We start from the raw sequence: 23,371 nt of genomic DNA on the forward strand, positions 1-23,371 counted from the left end.
ATTTAATTTGAAACGTATAATGCATAGATCCAGTACCTGGCACTTTCCTATTGAGTTGTTAAATCTTTTCACATTTTCTCTTTATTTCTTGCAATTTAGCTTTAAGTTATTTCGTTTGCAAGTAATAAATACCTCAGGATGCTGTTTATTCCCCGACTTTCCTTTTTCGAGCTCGTCAGTAAACTTTATGGAGCGACTGTTGCAGCCTGGCGCCCGTTCGCTGATTGAAATCAAATGCGAGCGCTAATTAATTGCATTTGCAGCCTGTTGGCGCATTACGCATACGCAATGTGTAACGCATCCTCCGACAAGTCATTGGCCGGAGGCATCAGTTTCGGCTTTAGCCGATCTGTATGTCGGTCCGAAATTAAAGCAACACGTTTCCAACCTGTTAAGTTTCCGAGACTGGGCCACAAACATAAATCACCTCGAGAGTGGGCTTGGTTGGTTTCCCCTGGTTTATTAACCTCACGCGGCTAATGGCCAATGGTCAGCCAGTCGGGCAGCGGTTGGTGGCCACCAATGGCCAGTGGGCATGGTCAAGTGCTATGCAACTCCACTCGCTGCTGCACTTGCACCTCTGACTGACCGCAGAGTTTAGTTGCCCCGAGGGCCCCCAGCTGTTATTGTTGTCGGTTTGTTGTTTGTTTGTTTTCCCTCCTTTTCTTCGCTTTGTGGGCATGGGCATGGGCTTTCCCGCTGCCAAAGAATCACATAAAAGGGGTGAGCTGGCTGGGCATTGTCCAAACATTTACTTTGTCTTGGCCAGGCTCTAGCCGCATGACGGGGCAGCTTTTAAGGTCGGGTTCTAAAGTGACTTCTCGTAATTTATTTTCCATTCTGCGGCATAATTAATTCGGTTTTCATTTCCAGTTGGCTTTTCTCCCAGCACCTATTCTAAATGGCTTCATTTTCGATTTCATAACGGTCGCTGAGGGCCCGCCAGTTGAATGGATTGGTAAATTGAAAGACCTCATTTCGTTCACGATCATGATCGGGCCCAGTTCCAGTTCCAGTCGCAGTCCCTTGAGGAAGTTACGGCAACACGTGCGTAACCGTAACGCTCCGAATTGACCGTAAATGAGGGCCTCAATCACGGCAAAAAAAAGAAGCAGAGTTTCGAAAAGTAACAGTCTCTGCATCGCAAGCGTAACAATTTCGGCCCGAAAAAATGCCAGGCAAAAATGTTTGAGCCAAAGTCGTGCAGGGGCAATCACTTTTTGCCACTTTTAGTTTGGTGTGTGACAATTTGACAGATTGAAAGTGAAAAGAGCTCGAAGTAAATGTCCCTAAGTGCTGTTACTGCAAGGGATAGACACCGCCTGTCTTATCGTTAATTTGCATGAAGTGCACGTTGCCATCACTTTTGAGCATGCCCGCAGCGGATGGTAGCGATCCCATGGCCATGGATCGTACCCATCCAGTGGGTCAATCAGCATTCACTTGTCCCATTCGCGGACAACTCGAGTGGCCGCCAAGAGGGCCTCCGGGCAGATGAGCTGCAGAAAGTTAGAAAAGAAAAGTGGCGAAAATAGAATGGCCGGTGGCCGAGAAGGAGTGCCGCATTGCCCCGATGGATGGACTCAAGCCCATTCACACCTCCAGAGACTCATTTTAACTGGGTCTTCGGCTCCGCAAAATGAGTGTCAAGAGTGTTAATTGCTGTGTTCGCAATTAATGCAGAAATAATTATACATCTGTGTTGGCCATTCATAATCACAGGCCGCTCGTTCATTCATTCATTCATTCACTCGCCACTTCGGCCACTCATTCGGAGGCTCTCTGTTGGCCAATGATTAATTCAGCGATTGCATTCGTCGTCTAGACTTTGATTGCGGCTTATAGCTGTAAATTGTATCTTGTATCTGTGTTGATGTCATAAAATCACCTTAATGGATAATAACTGACTGATGTGTGTTTTTATGTGACCCGAACCTGGTCAAGATTCTATTGTTCTCATTTATTGATTGACTGCAAACGACATTTATGGAGTAACAATGAAGCCACTTAGATAATTCCTTTAAAGTAAACTCCCCTCGTGACCCCGATTATACTCAAAGTCATTCTTTACAGTCATTGTTTTTGGTGGGAATTTCTTGGCTTATATCATACATTTCTTTCTATGCTGTAACTTGCAGAGTTACAATTGCTTTATATTACATTAAAGTACTACTTAAGCATGACATTTAAACGTGGTTAGAATGTGAACAAAAGAGGGAATACATTTTAATGAAATATACAATTTAACAAATGAATTCTACCTCTTACGATAGACAATGACTAAGGACCTGTAATAGCTTAATAATCAAATAACCGAAAATAGTAAATGTGAAAAGCAAACAATCAATTTGACTGAGTGATGCCCAAGGGCACTGCACTTTTGTTGTATAACTTCCCCCCCACAGACCAAGGTATTTCCCAATCGCCGTAATAGTCAGAAATTATACTATCGCACTGATATTATTTCACCATTTCCCAAAGCGACAGAAATTTTTGACGCATTTAAATAATTTTTCGCCTGAAGTTGTACAAATGGAATAATGGGTTCGGAAAATTATATAACCCCCGTAGGCATCCGAAAGACGGTCACAGTTTGCTGACTGCCGCTTGCCAACACTGCAATTGGTGGGCCAAAAGGCCCAGAGACACCGAAATTGGTTAAGAGCAGGAGTACAAATTTGGTTTTACGCGCAAGTGAATTGCGCTTTATGAGCGCTCGCTTTGATTGCCGCATGATGGTGATGGGATTGTAAGGTATGGTATCTTATAGGATGGAAGTCGTATTGGTATATGGCATATGGCACATGGATGGAACCGGAGGGAAGACGTCCACATTGCAACAATTATTCTGCTCGATGACTTTCGCTAATAAAACGACACACGCTGTGGCAAAAGACAGCCCCGAGGTTGACACAATCCAGTCGGACTGGAAGACGACATCGACTGGGGATTGACTGTTGATTTTATAACACTCCACTCCGTCGGATAACCGCATGCAATCCGGCAGACTCTGATTTGCAGTCAAGTCTCTCGATGGGGTAACCGAGTATTGCGAAATTAGAATGGCTGGGCGAATTGAGCGGGGCCAACAGCAAAACTAAATTAGTTGGGAAAATTGCACCTGACGAAGGTGTAAACAATTTTGGGGAATTAATACACAATATTTAGGGAGTTCTCAAGCGACAAGAATACTTTGTAAATTAGGCAACCGACCTAACGGGCGATTTACTAATTAAGAGACTTGCTAAAATGGATGGGGTCATTAAAAATATTAGTCTGGGATGAGAACCGTGAAAAGAGATTTTGTTGGAGGGGCTTTGATTTTTTTTTTTTAATTTCGGTGTTATATGCGATGTTTTCGGGCTAAACTCAAGTTATCTGCGAAAAGCATCGTTAAATTTGTTGATGCTACATAGGTGAAAGCTTGGACAATAAAGATAATAAATACTTAAACTTACTAGGCTTTCAGTTCAGTTTCGGCTATTTGCTATTTGGCTGCGATTGTAAAGTTTACGCCTTGCTTTATTAGTCGGTTAAATGTTTAATTATCTTTGTAGAACGGCAAACTTTTTGATGGATTTTTAAATTTGATTTTCACTCCTTGCCATTTTTTTCACTTGGCCGTTTTTCCATTTACGATTGAACTCTTCTTGCTTTCATTCGAAATGATTGCACGCACAAGTTGGGGAATTCTCGTTAATTATTTTTAAATATGTATTTTTTAGAGTCGCGGACTTTCCATCGTTTTCATGGTCAATAAAACACATCAAATCCTCGGGTAATGGCAAATCAAATTGTAACGAAAATTTCTTTTCGTTTTTAACTCCTTTTTTTCTTTTGTTTTAACAATACATATGATGTTTAATTGATTTGCATTTCACTGCGAAGTCGTAAAAGTCTTTTGTAAATACATGTGAGCTAGTTTTTTGTTATTGTTATAGCTGCACCACACTCTTAATTAATTGTTACTGAGGCCTTTATTTTTTGTTTTCTTTCGAACTTTATTTGTTTTCTTTATTGCGACGTCTCGAATTGAAAATATTTTTTCTCCTGCTATTGAGTTAAGCTTTTATTGCACCGTGGTTTTCCGTGGCCTTTATTGTTTTTCACTTTTGTTTCGGTTGATTTCTTTTTATTTCACTGCCTTTCTTCAGTCGTGGGCGTATGTATTGTGGGCTGCAAAACAAAACAGAAGTGGAGCTGTTAATGAAAATGGGCCAACGATCATCGAATTAGAAATCACCCAGCCCAGCCTAGCATCGTTTTTCGGCTTCACTCTTGGCCAGCCGAAATTTATGCAAAAAGCCCTCGACAGCCATGTGATTAGGCCAAAAACGCTCCGCTCCGCTCGGCGGACCCTATTTGCATTCGATTCGCTGGTAGCCGAACGGAATTGCCAAAAATTGATGCATATCAGCTGGCCGATCGGATCGTGGGGAGTCCGCACCGTGGAACAGGTTCGAGCTGCCCAGGCTGCCAGTCGGCCTGTTAGCCAAGTTAGCCAAGTAGCCAAGTTAGCCAAAGACCCAAAATTGATGGCTATCTTGAGTTATGAGGCGTTATGGAAATGGAAATTGCATTTTACATTCGCGGACCACTCAAAAGTGACAGTTGAAAGCGTCGACGACGATTTAACGAATTAATGTTTCGTGTTTATAATTTTGGATCTCCGATTCGAAAGCTTCAACCGAAGGGGGTCCCCTCCCAATTGACGGTCTTTAAATGCAAAGATGCTTAACTGGGTGAGAGGAACATTATCACACCTGTAATTGGGCTAACGAATTGTGTTTTCTCTGACGCGAGAAAATTAGTCGATATAAAAGCACCATAAAAAGCAAACTCGATTCATTTGGGTAAAATGATGGAAGTATACAAAGAGTAATAAAAGACGCATCTAAACCGAATGGTGCATTATGCTTAAGTATATCTTTGTAGTTAGCTAGAATTTATAGTCAAATAAATCATTGTGTAGTTTAAATTTTCGAATAATATAATAATCCCAGAATCTAGCCTTTAAAGGACTAGTTAAAAATAATTATCTAATCATATACTTTATACTCTTTCATTTTATTTTTATGATTGATATTTATTCTTAATATCATGCAGCATGTATGTTGATTTTATCTTTATAATTTGCATGTGAATGGAGCCTTAGAAAAAATTAAACTGTAAAAAAGTTTATGGCTGAATAGTTTTTATGTTATTAAATTTCTTTAAAGCAATAATTTGCTGTTTACCACTTATTTCCCTTGTTTATCTTTTCCCTGTGGCAATCGCACTTGCAGCCGACCACAGGAATCACTTTCAGCTGGCTGAAGCCGCAGCTTCCTGCCCCTTTACCCCTTCTGCACACCCGCCGTCCCCTGCCCGGGGGCTCATTAAATGTGAATTTGCACTTCTTTGCCGCTTAATGGTATGCTTCCTTGTGGCACGAAGACGACGACGAGTGGAAGTTGTCAACGGCCAACAATTAACTGGTGCAGCGCCTTAGCCACGCTGCTGGCCAGTTAGCTCTTGGCCACTTGGCCACCCGATCTTTTGTTGCCCCATCCCCTTGCCTTAATTGTGCCAAAGTGGTGCCAATTTTTATTGCCGACTTATCGCTTGAGATTTCCCCCCTGCACCCGTCCTCTTTTCCACATTTGCAGCGGCTGCTGTGTTGTACTTTACTTAATGAATCCCGTTAGGCAGTTGCAGCCACAAGTTGATTTTTCGCAACGCATTTGCAGAACAAACATCAAACTGCTGCTGCTTCTGGTACTGGCGACTCCGTGGAACGCTATCAAAACTAATTTATATGCAAATGCAGTTCAAGTAGCTGCAACAAAAGACAAAGTCAAAGACTTTGGTGTGGAGTCCCGGGTGAAAAATCCACGGCACCAGCTTTGGCGGTGGAGAAGTCTTCAATAAACAGTGGGAAGTAAGCAGTGCTCTGATCGGAGTTCTTCTGCCTTCGCTACACAACGAGAAATGGGATCGAATTGGTTGTTTTTAAAGTTCATATTCATACAATATAACTTAGATATATGGAACATTATATATAGTTCATATTTTGATTTGACTGCTGTGCTTTAAGTTAATCACTATGAAGTGAATGATTATTTTAGCAGTAAAACAAGTGTTTTTTGTTTTGCAGAAAAAGTTCTGTGAGGAACTTTAAAAGGAGTTACTACAGAATTCAATGAAACATATTCTGTTATATGAACTTTCTTTTTAGATAATGGTAATATCTCAAAGCCCTTCATATGTGTTTTTTCCGTATGGCACATACTTGTACTCTCTGTGCGAAAATTCTCCCGAGGAAGCAAAGAGCCAGCACACACGGCATGATTTACCGTAGAGAACAACAAAGAAATTAATTAACTGCACTTGTATTAGATCCCTGACCGGCTGGCACCGCGTGTGCGCCTGTGTTGGTGAGTATCTGTGAGTGAGTGCATTAGCTTGGCAGTTAAATGCCTCACGAGCAAGTCGCCCAGCCCGCGAGTTGGCATTTGACAGTGTCGGGAGCAGGAAAAACTGGCTGCCGCGGCATTAACTCACTTTGCATTTGCAGCTGAAGCTGAAGTTGCAGCAATAGCTAAAGCTGAAAAGCGTTTTTCGTTGTTCTCGGTTCGTGATTTTTGTCTCAGTTGTTTTTGTTTTTTTTTTTTTTTTGGCCAACAAGTGCCAAGTTGAGCGGCGATTGCAGTTTGCATTTAGCAGGGGCCTGCGACTAATTAGTGCTCATGTCGCCTGCCAAAAGTTATCGACTGGCAGCTCCGGAGTTCATTATCCTGTCTAGCTCTGTTATCCTGCTGTCAGCATTTGCTGCGCCCGATAAGGCTTTATTTCTTAATTAGCAGCCCGAGTGCTCCAGTTTGTGCGCCCCTCGGGGTGTTAATTTCAAAATCTCAACGCGTGCCGCAAGCAGAAAATGCTGCTGCCACAGCTGCAATGCGTTGACAGCGAATGCAATTTGAACTTGATGGCCGGCAACGTGACACGCATATTAAGCAGCTTGTGGAGCTCCGGTTTTGTAATATACGAGGAGTATGCATATGTGAGGCATAAGTTGTCGAGGCGGCGCTTTAAATACGCACAAAGCGGCCTCGCATGCGCAATTAGTCGTGATTGAGTCGCAAGTTTGTTTAAGCATCGAGAAGAGGGAGCCCAAGATGAAGAAACTACGGCAAAATTACCTCGAACATGGGCACGAACGAGGAAAACTCTCACTTTTCGGCGGCTCGGTCTTGTGGCTTTATTTCTTAACAGTTTCTACCATTTTGTGTAATTTTCGATTAACAATTTCGATTAGGTTTTGCGTCTTTTTGATTGATTGAAATGTCTTGTCGGTTTCGGTTACTTCTTATTATTTTATTTTTTATTTTTTCGGCTTGATCTTTTTTTTTGTGGGTTTCTAGCCGCTGGGCTGAATGTTAAAGTGTGTAACAAAATTAGGCACCTTTTCGTGAATTTCTTCTTGTGCTTTTTTCCCATATAGAATGGAGCTGCAAGTGTGCGAACCGAAAAGCGAACAGCAAACAGCGAAATCGAAACCGAATCCGAATCGGAAACCGATCTGAACCGCACTCGAGCGCTGTGAAAACCAAACTGCGGCCGGCAAAGCATCAGCCAGCGCATAAAACTGCGCCAGGTGCCCAGAGAAAAGCCCGCTCGAAGAGTGCTGGAAAGAAGAGAGCCGAAGCCAGAGAACCGCAGACTTCGGCGCCGAAGAGAGATTTATGACGGGCAAGCTTGTGCCTTAAGTCTTTCGTTTGAACAGCTGATTGCGAGCTCTTTGCCTGGCAAATTGATAAGTGCACAAATGTTTACGGCTGCGGCGACCTCGACCCCCCAGGCTCGCTGGTAAACAAACAGCCGTGTGCACATACACATTTGGCTAGCAATTTGGCCCGAATGCTTTTGGCCACTTTCCCGCCCATTCCCAGACTTTGTCACTGGACTGGCACCCCCCACCCTGAAAAGCACACCCCCACCTTCTGGGGTGATTCATGGATCGGCGATTATTTAATCTGCGTATTAGCGCAAGCTCTTTTATTTTGCGACCCGTGTGCGGTTTCTTTATTGACTCACCGACTTTTGAAAGTGGGTCAGTGTTAAAGATTTTTCGCCTCTCATTTGTTGGGATTTTTTATGAGTTATCAGTATAACTGTTACATAACACTGAGTGCAGCCTATTGTTGACGTTTTTATGGGGGATGCCAAGAGCGGCCGAACCGATGATTCAGTTCAATTCACGCCGGGATGCTGAAATACTGGTAGCACAGGGGGAATTATTATAGCCAGTCGTGGGCCAGTTGTCATTCCACATCTAAATGAGTTTCCAAAGGAGCACATATGTAAATAGTATTTAAAACGGATTTTAAATAGGAGAAATCGCACATGTACATAGATACTATTATTACTGTTAGGCCGATGGCTATCTTGCGAAATCTTAGAGAAGAGTTTGAGCTTACTTTCTTGAAATAAAAGTCAAACATAAATTATTTGCAACCTTTTACTTACAAAATGGGGTAACTAGAAATCACGTATCTAAAAAGCCTACGTTTACGTTTTTGCACAGATCATTGATCACTCCAGATTTCTGGAAAGAATAACGATTTGCATGACGGCGTTCGCCAACTCCTAGCAAATTTATCTGAAATTGCCTATAATCTCTTATGGCTAACCGGCTTGAAAAATTAACACTCGAACATTGTAAATGGTCTGCTGATCGGTTTAGTGCAGTTCAACGAACGTCGTTGGGTTCTCGAGCGCTGATCTTGGCCAAATGAAGAGAAACATTCATTCATGGCTAACTGCGCGCTGATAAATAGATCTTCCAATGGATTCCAACACAGCAGAGCAGTTCAATGACAGAAATCTCAACACTGATCGTTGATCGTCGACGACTCGAGATCGAGGATCCATGCCAATTGCTGAGTTCTTACTACTGAATTACTCAGACATCGATTGAGCCCAGATCATTTAACACTGTCTTCGCTTAACGATCATAAATCAGCTGGAAATGAAGTTGTAAATAAGGGGTAACAGCGAGTTATTGGAAAAATAATAAAGTTGTTCTTAGGAATGGAAGGGGCGAAAGTTTTTTAAATTGAACAATTTGTCGCTTACTCATTAGTTGGACTATTAAAAACATAATTTACTAATTTTCTACTAATTTCTATAAATAAATAAGCAAAAAAAAGCATGCATTTTTATCTTTTATTATAAAATTGACCGCTAATTTAGCCTATCCGGTTTAATGGGTCTGGTTTAACGCTCTTTTCTTCTACCCACATTTTTTCCATTTTATAATTCCAACTGTTATGGGTCTGCCAATTTAGCCCGAAACTAAAATATCTCAATTCTGCCATAAAAACTCCCCATGACATCTTTTTTTTACTAATATTTAATTTGGCTCTAAGCGTTCGATGTAAGCCGAAAATCGAATTCCACCTTACTGACCCATTTATCCAGCTCCTCAACCCCGCGGCTGGCGAACCAAACGCAGCAAGTGGCACTCTTCGACTGGCGAAGAGGTGGTTACCAGTGGCAAGGGGGCAGGTGGAAGGATCGGAGCCAGTTGGAGTCGGACTCTCTGCTTGGGACTTGATTAATCGTTTACACGTGAATCAAACCTCGAATCGTTAATTTAAATGTGTAACACAATGAATGGAGCTTGAAACAAAATGCTGCCAATATATTTGCCAATTATGCCGGCTCCCATGGTTGCAGACAAAGTAAGTTTGGGTTACATTAAAAGAAAAAGCTTGATAATCTTAACGAATATAAATACCCAAAAAAAAATCTATCTCTGCTCCGAAGAAAATTAACTTTTAATCTATAAATTTTAAAATTTCAAATTTTATAATCAGCATTTTGTTAAGTAAAAATTTTTGAGCCGCATTTAGTTTAATGCTAGTGTAGACCTTGGTGTTTAGGATCCTGTCAACGCTTCTCTGATTGACATTTGCATAATATGGACCCGCTGAAGATCTCGTGATCCGTGTGTGAACTACGGGCTTTGGGTCTGGGCTGGTTCAAAGTGAAAGTCAGTGTCAAGATTAATGGGTCGCAATTTGTCATGCCAATGAGGCCTCACTCCACTCCTCTTCAGTCGATGGAAGAGTATGCTCTGGTTAAGCCCGATCTTGGCGTGCACATCATGTCATTTTCATTTGGAATCGTTTTGTGCTGTCAACAATGCCACAAAAGCGCTGCAAATGACATGTACGAACTCAATCGATTATCGAGTAGGAAGTGGAAAGCGAGGCGAGTTTGTGCCTTAAGTCTTTCGTTCGGGTTCCGCAAAAAGAGAGAAGCGGAGCTGTAGTTGGCTGGCGCGATGGCTAAAGACGATGGAATGCGGTAATTAATTAAGCCAAAAGCAAGAACTGCCAACGGCAGCTGACGAAGAATTTTTCTTTCATTTCCAGCTGGAAAAGCCACCAAGCTGCGGTGCGATAGGGCGACGAAGGGTAGGACATGGTGGGCGGTCGATTCCTAAGAATCCAAACATTGCATGCATGAAATGAGCGTAATTATTAAGTACAAGCCAGGCAGCTGGGCACTAAGCCCCATTGCTACCACCGTCTCTTGGCCGTCTTGGCCATGTCTTTATTTAATAGTTGTGTAAGTATTTTTCACAGCAATATTGAATTTTCCGCACACACATGTGACATGGGTCAGTAACCTAGAAATGAAAATAACACCTTGCTGGGGCTGCGGCTTTGGCTGCGGCTATGGCTGTGGCTGCCAACTGCCATAAATGTGGACGGAATGGAGATGGACATGGGATGGAGCCGGGACTGGAGCTGGAGCTGAAGCTGAAACTGAAGCTATAGCTGGAGCTGGAGCTGGAAATGTAGAGGCTCGCTGCAAACGAAACGAACCCACCTAGCCACTGCCAGCGACCCCCCTCCGGTGTGTGTGCGAGTTTGCTAACGTTTCAAGACCATATCTATATCTAAGCAAGTGTACGGCAGCCCAAGAGAAAAACTGCCAGCGCAACGGAGACAGGGAGAACCTGTATGGAGAGACAAGACCGAGACCCAAGCCAAGACAAGACCCAGGCCAGGCCAAGCCACATCTCCAGAAAATTTGTTAAACCGCAGCAGAGAAATGTTGAAAACATAAACCGAAAACCGCAAAATGTGGCAAAAAATAATAATACATACCATGTGGAAAACCAGCAGTAGCAACAATGAAAAGAACAATAACAACAATAAAATGGTAGCAAGCTCTGGAGGCAAATTAAATTGAAAGCACTCACAAATGTAACCCTAAACATTGTCTAATGGCCAAAAAGAATACAAAAGGCCCAAAATGTGTGGCAACGCGGGGGAATAGACATCAAAATGGGCATGACAACAGGAAGCCAAAATTATTACGCAAGAAATAGAATATTGTATGCGCTATCCACGAGGCTACAACGTTAAATAATAAAACCTAAGACACAAAATTAACCCAAGCTTAAAATAAAACAAATAGCCCCTTTATATAAAATTTTAAGCCATTTGAATAAAACGATATATTGTCTAGACAACTTATAATGATATACCATATCGTGAGCATGCTTTTAATTATATAGAAAGCCATAAATGATACAATATGCTCCACCAAGCAAAGGTTATGCTATAAACATCACAGAACGTTCTTACGCAAATATTTCCTACCCGAGAGAGCCAACCTATGATTAATATTCAACAGAAGGTCTATTAATTGCCATTCACGTTGTTCTAGTTCTGATAAGCCCACCTTTCCTCGTAGCCACCATGCCATGCGCTAAACCCCAAGATCGGAGGCCGGTCTGCCAAAGTATAACCGTCGGGGCAGTGACTCTCCTGGTGAACTCTTAGTCGGAGGCAGACGGTCACAGTCAGTAAACAGTTGGTGTTATGATGATATAATAAACAGTGATGGTCCCAGCGAATGGCACGGAGTGCTGAGACCGGGCTGGAACAGATTGATGGGGTAGATTAAAGGCAGGTCATGTCAGGAAAGAGACGGAGTCAGCAGTCAGCAGTCAGCGCTTTGGCATGCGTTTGAATTTGGGTGTCAGAGCGGGAAGAGTCGCAAACAAATCACCCAACACTCGGGATGGCGGACTCGTGTTGGACGCAGATTAATTTCAGGTGACAAATTACACATGAATTTCTAACGGCAGTCCAATATTTATGGGAATCTTCCCACTGGCCCGCAACGTCATGCGTGCTCCCCAACCAGATCCAACCTGAAGTGGAGCGATGTGGAAAAACACTCTGCCAGGTTCCTACTCCGGTTGACAGCTGAAATTGAGATTAATTGTGCTAAATTAAGTGAGTGAGAAATTACGAAATTATTGCAGCGTGTGTTGCAGTTAGAAATCGCAATCAGTTTGCCCGAATCAGTTGGCCCCGTCCGGACTGGACCGGCCCCAGAAGGTCCTACAAATTGTCTTCGTCGCGATCCGTAAACAGGAGTTGAGTTGGGTGTAAATTACAGGTGTGTGGTGGCCAGCGCGAAAGGTGTGAAGCCGGATGGAACCCCGATCCCCAAGAATCGAGAATCGAGAACCCAGCTCCAGTTGAGGGAGAACGTCGGTGCAATTGGGTGAACGCCCAGTTTTCGACCGGAGGAGGGTGGGGCAGCTGATGACTGATGATAGAGTTGATTGAAAGTTAACAGCCAGGCAAAGGGATACTTGGGCAGGCATTACCTTTAAATGTACCCAAGGGATACCTCGCGAATTTCAAACATATTCCTCTAATGGGTAACACACTGAACTTGATGGGGTTGAGAAGGCTAGTTGTAATTTTGATCAGATAGCTTCGTATCTTAAGCCCGTAATTTTACATATTTAATTTCTATTAGAGGTAATTAGAAGTACTTAAGGGGATCTGCATGTAAAATGCCCGTCCTCAAAGAAGTGTATATCAACACATTAAGATTGATGATAGAGCTGATTGAAGGTTGTACACGCACTGAGAAATTCCAGGCACGCAATTAAATATTTTTAGATTTTCAGATAAAAGAGCTCTAGAAAGTTTCAAGAAGCAGCTAGCAAAGGTTTATTGATCAAGGCAAGTACTAGGTAAAAGGCAGAAATGGGAAAGGTTTAGAATTTATATTCACATTAGCGAACTTGTTACTGCAATTTGGAAAAGCTTGCAAATATAAGTTTCATTGTTGTTTATTGGTCTTTTTTATCTCTTGGCCATCCTCTAAAGTTGAGCTACTGAATTAAATTGAACGAGTGTTATTAGAGTTGATTGTAGAGAACGTCGCTCCCAAAGGCATTCGAATTCTTTCTCAAAGGCTTCCTCTTGAAGAAAGTATGCACACGTCCAGAACCGCATTCCACGTGCCACAAAAAGCAGCCCAAGCAACACCCACTATTCCCAAAGGTGACACATCACAATCGGAGCAGCAGCAAGAGCAGTCCAGTGGAAATGGGTTTTGGCAATGGCCATGGCAAGAAGGGATTGATAGGGCGTGGTCAGGCAGTCGGCTGCAGTCTGTTGCAGTAGCAGTTGCATTTCGCAGCTCCCGGCTGAAGGAAAAACGGATGATGTCACGGGGGCAGGTGGCACGGGACAGGGGGCAGCAAGCGTCAAAAGCTGTTACAAATTGTGCAATTGGTTTTGGGCTAATGCCAGGCAGAAGGCACATGGAAAGCCAACCGCCTGTGCAACTTGGAGGCCGTTGCATCGAATGCTGCAGTTGCATGTGTGAGGAAGCGCAACAAACCGAAAATGGTATACGACCACTGCAACCTGTTTAGGCCATGGGGCTGTATGAGGCTAAAGCTGGAGATGGAGTCAGAGACCGCGTCGCACTTTACAGTTTGATTTCTCACGAGGCAGACGCGGCATCTGCCGCAGGACCGTTACTTACATGCATCTGGTTCCGCACTTCAAGTTCAGGTTCGGGCCAAGCCACTTTTCGGGTGAGGGAAGCGAGGCTGGAGGATGGGCGGGAGTCCGACTTGGATACGGGTACTAGGTTTATGGAGGGAGCGATTTGAATAGGGATTTTGTTTTCACTTGTGTCTGGGTCGCCAGCCGGCCACTTCAAGTGGCACAAGGTCAACTGTGAGCCAGATGAAGATGTTTTGGGCCAGGGAAGAGATGTTTTTGCCACGGGAAAACCTGCTGCCCGTAAACATCTTCATTGCCATCTCCTTTGCCGCTCATAATGATGATGGTGATGATAATGATGTTGGGGATGGGGATGGCGGCGGGGCAGCGTAATGAGTTCAAATCACAGTTGCATCCATGAGATATCGCTGCTCGTGTAATTGTTGGCATTGGCATTTGTCAAACGTTTTGCCCAGCAAGTAACCGACCGACCAACCGGCAGATGCAGTGCAGCAATTAAAAAAGAAATAGAAGAGAGTCCAGCACTGGGATTCGAACTGGGATGCTGGGACGTTGGGATGTTGGGATGCTGGGATGTTGGGATGTTGGGATGTTGAGATGCTGGGAACTTGAGACTGAGGCGAACTGCTGAAGACGGACGTGATTGAACTGCAAGTGGGGAACCTGTTTGCTTGTCTATATTAGATATGAGGCAGCGATAAGTGGAGCGTTCTCTCTCTGTCGCTCGGTTGAAGCCAAGAGTTGAGATCGTCAATACAAACATGGCCAAGATATCAGCGACAAGCTGACATTCTCTAATAATTGGCCACTGGCATTCCTTCGCGCTTTGAATTTACAGAATTTATGGTCAGTGAGGAAAGATCCAATGCGATGGCTCACCCAAATCCAATTCCCATCGTCAGAAGCATCCGCTGCTGATCAAAGCCCCCTCTTACATGTCCCGCATGTCCGCCAATCCCGAACGCCATATCCAAACGCAAGGCCATTACTCCAAATTAAGTGGCACAGCCGTATGCAAGTTTACAGCCTCGCAACCCATTAACACAGCCAACTCCTGAACTCTCCTGGGCCCGCTTCTGATGTCTGGAGGCGCCTCCAGCTCGGATCTACGCCAGGGAGCTGCCATAAACACAGGTATGAATATATGGCCGCATATCCATGTTGGTCCCATCACTCAACGCCACTCTGGGCAATTAGCCGAGTGAAATTCAACACTCGCCAGTGGTACCATTGTCCAAATGGGGCTGGGTTTGGCCAGGTGATTTGGTCATCGAGCGAATGCCTTTCGGAAAAGTGGATGCAGGCCAATTTACTTGATCACCCGTTTCCTGCTTCGCATATTTCGGATATTCTAGGGGTTGCAAAATGGGATTAACTATTTTGGCTGGTACTATATCTTGCCTCATAATAAAGATTTTAAAGATCAATGAAATACAATGGAATATTGTAAGTCTGCACTTGATATTTCATAGTGAAATTCTGGTTACCATTTTCTTCCCTTTAATTATATAAGGAAAAAACTAAGTTCTTTAAACTTCCTAATCTTCAAAGGCATGAATAACTTTTCCAAGAAGTCCCTTGAAATGCAACTTGTTTCTCAGTAAAACGTGAACACAGTCGCATCCCAAGTAACTTGGCAATGGCAACAACTTCATTTGCCGCTGCGGCTGGCATCTATTTTTATTAGCCAGGCAATTTGGCCAAAGGCAACAGGAAAAATAATAAAATAAGTCTGCGACGAGGAGATGCGAAGGAAGGAGACTATGCCGGATGATGGCAAGACCTCAATCCCAGAAAACCCAACCGTTGGGACACACAAAAAAAAAGTAAAACGGTTTCTGGAGAGACACCTGTCATGAGAGCCTCTTAACAACGGCCATCAGCGGAGGCAGCAACACCTCTATTCAAATAAGCCACAGACTCAGATTTAGGATCGCGTCCGTATCGGTGTCGCCACTTGTCGAGTGGACTCGCCGTGGACTTTAGTGGTTCGCAGCAGTCTGTGGTCCATGGTGCATGGTCCGTTGTATTTTGTCTGGGCCATGCGTGGTCCCATTTCCCAGCGAAAACCACTCGCGGTTGACCCAATGCTAAGCGGGCTAAGTTGGACAATGGCCCACAGCGCAGTTTAACGGATGCTTCCTCATCGTCGTTGCGGTGAAGAACATAAAGGGTGGAACGGGTCTGGAGGCATGTTGCTCCATGGATCGCGGATCGCGGATCGCGGATCGCCACTCGAACTCGTTCCGCGGAAACGTGTTTGCTGTTTGCAGTTTGGTGCCTGGTTGACCACCACACGAGCGACCAGGCCAGGCCAACCAAGTGCAAGTCCAAGTCGCGTCTTGGACCAGTTGCATATGGCCGGCCAGTTGGGTTGTGCCCCGAAGTGTGGCCACAAATCGAATTGTTGTTAATTAATAACAGCGAAACACCTTTGTCTGGGCCCCATTCCCAGTTGCCTACCCCCGCCCCCAATCCCCCTGGCTGCCACAAACAGGTGCTCCTAATTTGGGGTGGCGCCCCAATGTTGACGCCCTTTTCTGGCTCGGTTTCGGTTGCGAATTACTGGCGGCCAGCTTGTTAGCATGGACTTTTGGCCACAAAGTCCAGTTAGCCAAGCACTCCCAGTCGCGCAAATTCTATCGCCATCTCTCTCCCCGGTTAATTTGTGGCATAACTCGTTTCGTAATTGAGAATTACATTAGATTCGTGACGAGTGCGTGCAACAGAACTAGTTCCACCAGCAGCTACTATTGAGTCATTTGCCAGCGCACAGAAAAGAAAACAAGAAAGACAGTATTTGGGCGGTATCGAAATATCTAATACCTTGTACTAGTACGCCTATAAATTAGAATTATTGACTCCACATATATACACAAGAGAAAGCTCTGTTTTAGGAATCATTTGTTGTTACAGAAACATTAAAAATATTTGTTTCGAAGTTACCTCTACTAGGGTATGTCATAGTCGTGGCTACAAATTTTGCCAAGATAAGCCGAGCGTATGCCAATACTTATACGTATACGTGGTGCTCTCCATTCGTTCTGATGATCAACGGCTGATAGTCGGTACCCAAACATATCTATATTTTATTGCACGCAATTTCCTTTCAGCTCAATTCGTTTGCCAAATCATTTCCCCAGTTCCAGGCAAAGATTTGGAGTGCTCCTCCAGCCGCTCCTGGAGATAATCAGCGTTCGTAGAGGAGCCCGAGCTACCAAAACGAGCTACCTGATTGCCCCTGGAGTGAGAGAGCGGAATGGAATGATAGCTAAGTGCCAAGTGGATCTCGCTCTGTGTGGGTATTAGCTTGGGTAATCGGAGATGGGGCACAGCCCTCTTAGGAGGAGGGTAACTATGGCAAAATGGAACAGCAGAAAGGTTGATAGAAGCTGCCGATCGGAGATAATGAGTGCCCGAAGGATACAACACCATAAAACGCAGATAGGTATAAGATCTGATTAGATGCAAGGGTTTCAAGAAAGCCTCCTATGTTAGGTGCCTAATGGTAAATGTATTTGTAATAAGAAAAAGGTATTATTAATGTCGAAGTCTAAGTAAAAGTTGTAAAAACTGCTGACGAGGCAACTTATACCGTATCGCATTGAAAACATTCCGACATTTTCATCTTGATTTCCTACCGCAAAGTGGAAGAAGGCAGTGGTTTGCAAATCAAATCACATATAAAATCATCCATCAATGGACAGCTAACACTATCGGTTTGAACTTCCTGTGTGCCAGTGGCTTTATCTGGCAGCATCCACCACCCTAGCCACCTTTATTACGGCTAACCACTGGCCACTTGGATATGGGCCGCCAATTGATTCCATTGCTAATGACTGCTAACGGTTCCACAGACACTTGCCGCAGCTTCGATTGCGGCTGAGGAAAGGAAGCCAGCGGTTACCGCTGCAACGCCCAAGTCGCCGGTAGCCTCTGCCATCTACAGATCTCGACGCACTTCACCTGCGGCACAGTGAGAACGGGCGGGAAGGATCAGTGATTGCTCAAATTATTATTGATCGGTTGTAGGAAATATTTGATGATCATACAAAGGAATAAGTATTAGTAACTAATTACAAGCAATCTAATTAAATTGGTGGATTCCCAATTAATTATCTTAAGTTATTACTCAAAATAAGAAGTAGGATTAGCCAACGCTGCGTATGAGTAATACAATAAGTTCTGATTCTTCAGTGAGATTCCCCTGGGACAAATTTACATTCCCTATCTAACTTCACCTGTTCTAGCAAATCCCTTTTAAGATCCTCCTTCTCGAGTCCCCACTGTCGCTGGGCAGCAGCACGTTTGCGTGTGGCTTCCGCGGCCGCCCGTCCAAGATTGATTGGGCACTCGTTTATTGTCAGTGGAGCTGGGCTTATCGCATCAGTGCAATTTGTTTGCGCCGCTGCTGCTGGCGTTGTAGCAGATTCCCCCCAACGAGAGGTGCTGGCGCAACAAGTGGGTTTGTGGCCGGACACCTGCGACCGCCCCTTTTGCCTCACAGAGAGAGAACTAAGGGGCAAGGATGAAGGACGGTGTAGGGTATCCTCCACTGCCAATGGACTCGCACGCAACGAGGCTTAATGACCCCGCAAGCCTTAATTAAGGCCCAAACTAAAACACTTTGATTGATTTACGCTTGCCAACTGCCCGAGGACAGGGACAGTAGTGATATGGGGATGGCCACAATTAAGAGAGCGGTGGGGTTGGAAAACGAATCCGGCTGCTTGCATAATTACCCCGTAAGACTCAATTAACTGTAAATTAAAGAAAATGCTCGCTTACATTATGGCTGCACTTAATGTCGCGTGTGATAATGGTGCAGATCTTCCTCTGGCACTCAGTGCGACTTTGCGAATCCACTGAAATTGGGAAGCCGAAGCTGGGAATACTTCAACCAGGTGAGCAGGTGAGCCCTTGTTGATATTTTTGATACTTGTATATATAGGTAGATACCTCTATTTAGTCACATAATATCATAGATAAATAACACATTTTTGGTTTTATGATTTTCTGATACCTGATAGTTTGAAGATTTCCCAACATGTTGAATATGATTATTGCTTTTCAAAATTGCACTGCCAGCAGATTGGCTATAATACCCGTGGAAAGGGTACATTTTAAGATCATCGCAGAGTAAGAGCATTTTTGTTGCTTCTGTTGCTTTTGATGCTTTTGTTTTTTGCTTCCACAGCGGCAATGCCACCGACCACCCCCCGCGCTCACCACACATGGAATTAGAGCGGGTAAAAATGTACGAGGAGATAAAAGAGAGGCGAATTAAGTAACAAGGCACTTAACGTTAACACTTAACAAGGCAATGTCGTGGCTGTCTTGACTGAGGCCTGAAACCTGCGCCATGCACCGTGCACGGGGAAGTTGGCCATAAAAGTTGGAGCTGGAACTTTGGCCGCGACGGGAAGCCGGAGGAACGAAATGCCATTAAGTGTCATTGCTCATTCCGGCGAAAGATTGATATCGGGCTTTAAATATGCGTACCGCGATGGTATGGGATGGGATCGGATAGGACTGGATAGAATGGTACATCAACACTGTCACGGGGTCGCCAGAAGTGTGAGTGACGATGGTAGTGACTGCAGATCCCCGAACTGCATGGCCGCCAAACTTCCCATAAAAGCAGCAGGCGCAAGACATTCCGAACGGAAGCAACTGCCCTGTAATTACGTACTTTTCGAGGAATGAATTATATGTCTGCAATTCACATACAACATTCTCAGGGATAATCACTCTTTTATTTTAGCAAAAATAAACTTTAAGTATGAACTCTAAACGCATCTATCGTATCATGACGAAATGGTACCACTTTTTTGTATGCCAAAATGTTATTATAGAACTTTTGCAAACTCAAAAGAATAGATTTGCTATTGTGCATAGGAATGGAACATATGTTTAAAACACCTGAACGAAAACTATGATTGATTGCAGCTTTGCAAACTGAAGAACCGCAGAGCTGGCGTCCAAATACATACCCAAAAACTGATCGCCAGGTGGGGCCGCCACAGTTGGCCCACAGTGAACTCCAAGCTGGCTGAGAGTGGCAGCCAAAGGCAGTTTGCGGTTAAAGCGGCTTATCACATTAGCACACTTCCAGACATCCAGACATCCAGACTTGCGGACTTGCAGGCCTTTGAGCGAAGACAGAAAGACCCGAACGTGGCTAAAAGAGCCGCTGGAGAACCGTTAGCGATCGCGACATTCGCATCCTGCTTGGGATCCTTCGCACACACGCACACGTAGAACCGAACTGACTCAGATATATCTTCGTACTGGGTGCAGATGCTGCCGAGATATACGAGTACGAGTTCGAGTACCGGCCGGCTGCACTTAACTCTTCGCCTGGACGAGATCTTAACAAAACTAACTCGATCGCCATTGATCGGACGCATTTCAACTTAAAGTCAAGTGGAGAATGCCGGCGCTGGCGTCGAAGTCGACGGCGACGTCCGCGTCGGCAGCGAACTGCATTCCCAAACCGAGTCGCGTTTTACTCACAAAATAAATAAGACAGAAACAGAAACAGAATGATACAAACACAAAAAAAAAACAATAAAAAAAAAACTAAGCCAAACCGAACTGTGTGCAGAATTTATGGCTTGGGCTGTGGCCGTCCGGAGAAATGCTCTACAAGGCGGGCACTCAATAGATCTTGGGTCTTCCCAATGAATCAATAGCTTTCCCGGAGCCACAAAACGAATCTCGCTTGCGTAAGACAAAAGAAACTGGGGAAACCCGCCTGAGTTCAAGATCAATCTAAAAAGGTCCCAAAGAAAGTGGCGCTCGTGTGGGTGGAGGGGGGAGACCACCCTATGGAAGTGATGGAAAACTTGAGATCGTATACGGAAGATCTCGAGTAACAGTTCCTATTGTCTGCATTTGGAGGAAGAATTTAGAGATCTCATTTCTTTAATTATTTTAGAGATTATAATGCAAAAGTTATTAAAAGTAGTAACTTATACAAAGAGCTCAATTGGCCCCACAAATGATTCATACAACAGATTAAGGTCTCCTTCGACATAATTCACAAGGAAAAACCTGAATGAATTCCCTCCACGTCATAACTCCAATACTTTGTGTTGATCCTCCGTTGACATTATTTATGGAAGCTCTTAGAAAACCGAGGAGCCCAAAATACCTCCATGTAGCGCACAACAAAGTGTGGAAGAAAAGCAACGTTCTGCGGTGCTGCTCATTTTGTGTGGTTGCATGGCTGTGTTGCAGATGGAGCAGGTGGAGCAGTGGCAGGGGCAGGGGCAGGGGCAAGAGCAACGGGGCAGCAGCACAATCGAGTTTCCACCAATGTGAATTAAATAGTTGGCCAAAAGAGAGGCGACAGAGAGCTCAAATTCCGCTAAAAACGCAGCAAATCCCAGACGATGGCCACAAAGTAATGGAAATATTGAGAATTCCTTAGCCGCCACTTCGACGTGGTCTCCATCTCGGTTAGAGTCTGGGTCTGAGTCTTGGATGTGGCATAGCCGTAACTCAAACCGACCATTAGAAACGAACATTAGCAGAAGACGTCTAAGAGCTGCAAATGCTGCAAAGGAAAAAGAACTAACGAACCTTGACAATTAAGTTTGCGCCACTCTGCCAAACCCAATTGGAATTCAATGTGCATGCAATGGCAGAGGCAGAAGCAGAAGCAGCAGCAGCAGATGCAGCCAGCAGGGACACCGGGATGGAGGAGGATGCGACTCAGACGGAGCAGGAGGCGCATCTGACGTTGATGATGCTCCCCGGCCTCCGCATCGGACCGAAGCCGGAGTCGCCAGTCGCACAAAAACCCATACTCCATACCCCCAAACTCCAAGCGCAAAACGCCAAACTCCCAACTGGAGTCGCTGTCTGTCGCTTGCTAATTCCCCAACAAATGTTTGCTGTTGCTGTTGGCGGCTTCTGCAACATGTGTTGCAACAAATCGGCAAGCGACTGCAGCTGGAAAGTCGCGTGATGATGCGCCAAGTGGAGAGGAAAAATCTCGTTAAAGGTCGTGTCACAAATTCTGCAGCACTCAGCGGCGAAAAGGGGACAATGCCAAGTGCCAAAAAGCAGAAACAACAACAACATCAGTCGCTAGTTGCAACAACGGCTGCCGCAGCAGCAGCAACGGCAACAGCAGATGCAAACTCGTGCCGCTGCTAACACAATAAATTTTCTCTTTCAGCCCGGGCGAATCTGGCGTTGAACTGCGTACATGGGTGGCCAAGTGATGCTTCTCCTCCGGCTCCACTTGCTGCCTCTTTTGGACGCCAGTAAATGGCTACAGAAACAATCTGAATAAATTTGTCGCTAACTCTGGAGCTAGTGGTCCACGGGAGCGGGTGGACAAATTTATGAACCCGTTGATAGGCGCTGATGGAGATCTTTCCGGGAAATACTTAGATGGGAAGTTGTGTTGGCCATGGACGGATTAACCTATTGAGTAATTTATTGCAGTGGGTGTGGCTTAAAGAAAAAATTTATTTGAACTTCAGTTTTTTATCTCTAATTTGCAAATCGTTTATTTAATCTCCATGGTTTACTTAATATATACCTCACCACATGCGGACTACCATACGCTGTTAAGTTCAATGAATTAACCTTTTTCCTGCCATTACGACTTTAAAATAATAACCAGGCCGTCAATGATCTTATCTATGGGCCAGCTAATAATACCAGGACGGAACCTAACACAGTCTTGGCTTTTAATAGCCCACCATTTAATGTAAGCCATTTCGTTTGATTTCTGCTTTGAATCAACCCCACCCATCAATATTATCCTTAATACAGTGCAAATTCCGAGTTAAGTACTTGCCATTAAGCATCATTGCAGTAACTTTGTCTTGGCCATAACTCGGCACCGAGTACCCTCATCGGGGTCTTTAATCTCCCGCGGTCCGGCTGCCGTCAACCGGGCCCCATCCTCCAGACTTTCCACGTCCGCAGCTTCATGCGTGACCCCGATTCCCACAAGACTGGAAATGTGTCGGATTGGGAGGTGGGGATCTGTTCGGATCGGGATTGGGTTAGGGATATGGATGGGCTGCGATAAGCGATCACGGAATGAGGGATAACTGGTCGGTTAATGAATGGGTTCGCAATAATTGATGCCACTTTAAATTGGCCAAATGTTGATGGCCCGGCTCTGGCTGCGAGAACGGCCGAGAACAGGAAGGGAAAGTTGGCCAAGGGACTGGAGGCTGTCCCATCGCAGCGAGTGTTGCAGGTGATACTGGGACATGGAGCCGGAGTGATATTTCAACCTTTCTCCCGCTACCCAAAAGCGAAAACATTTTGCGAACGTGATTGGGGATGTGGATGTTTGGACATTGCCTTTTAATCAAGCCCACATTGCGAGCCAAGTGATTTTATGCCTTGCATTTCAGCATTTCAGCATTTCAGAGCTCACTGACCAATTTAGCCGGCTGAGCACAAAATTTCACCGCAAGATCATCGCACTTGGCGGCACGCAACCCGAAAGCCGGGCCCAAAAAACCCAACTCCCAACTTGGCACTGGACGCGG

The 23,371-nt window shown here is 44.6% G+C and overlaps 1 protein-coding gene across 4 annotated transcripts in view; it reads right to left on the reverse strand.

The window, feature by feature from the left end:
- The window catches only part of LOC6727870 (serine proteinase stubble), a 28,623-nt gene extending 8,671 nt beyond the window's left edge, over window positions 1-19,952 (reverse strand). Inside the window, exons 1-2 of one of the 4 annotated variants that reach the window (XM_016175416.3) lie at window positions 19,838-19,952; window positions 3,459-4,176 (exon numbers count right to left, since the gene is read on the reverse strand). The gene's annotated coding sequence lies outside the window, so the exon portion shown is untranslated. Of the gene's footprint in view, window positions 1-3,458; window positions 4,177-6,543; window positions 7,637-19,837 lie in introns of those variants that run through there. The other 3 variants (XM_016175417.3, XM_016175418.3, XM_039294651.2) reach the window with 3 other exon arrangements.
- Window positions 19,953-23,371: the final 3,419 nt, after the last annotated feature.

This window comes from Drosophila simulans, chromosome 3R (genome assembly GCF_016746395.2).
Source record: "Drosophila simulans strain w501 chromosome 3R, Prin_Dsim_3.1, whole genome shotgun sequence".
Classification (NCBI taxonomy): Eukaryota; Metazoa; Arthropoda; class Insecta; order Diptera; family Drosophilidae; genus Drosophila; species Drosophila simulans.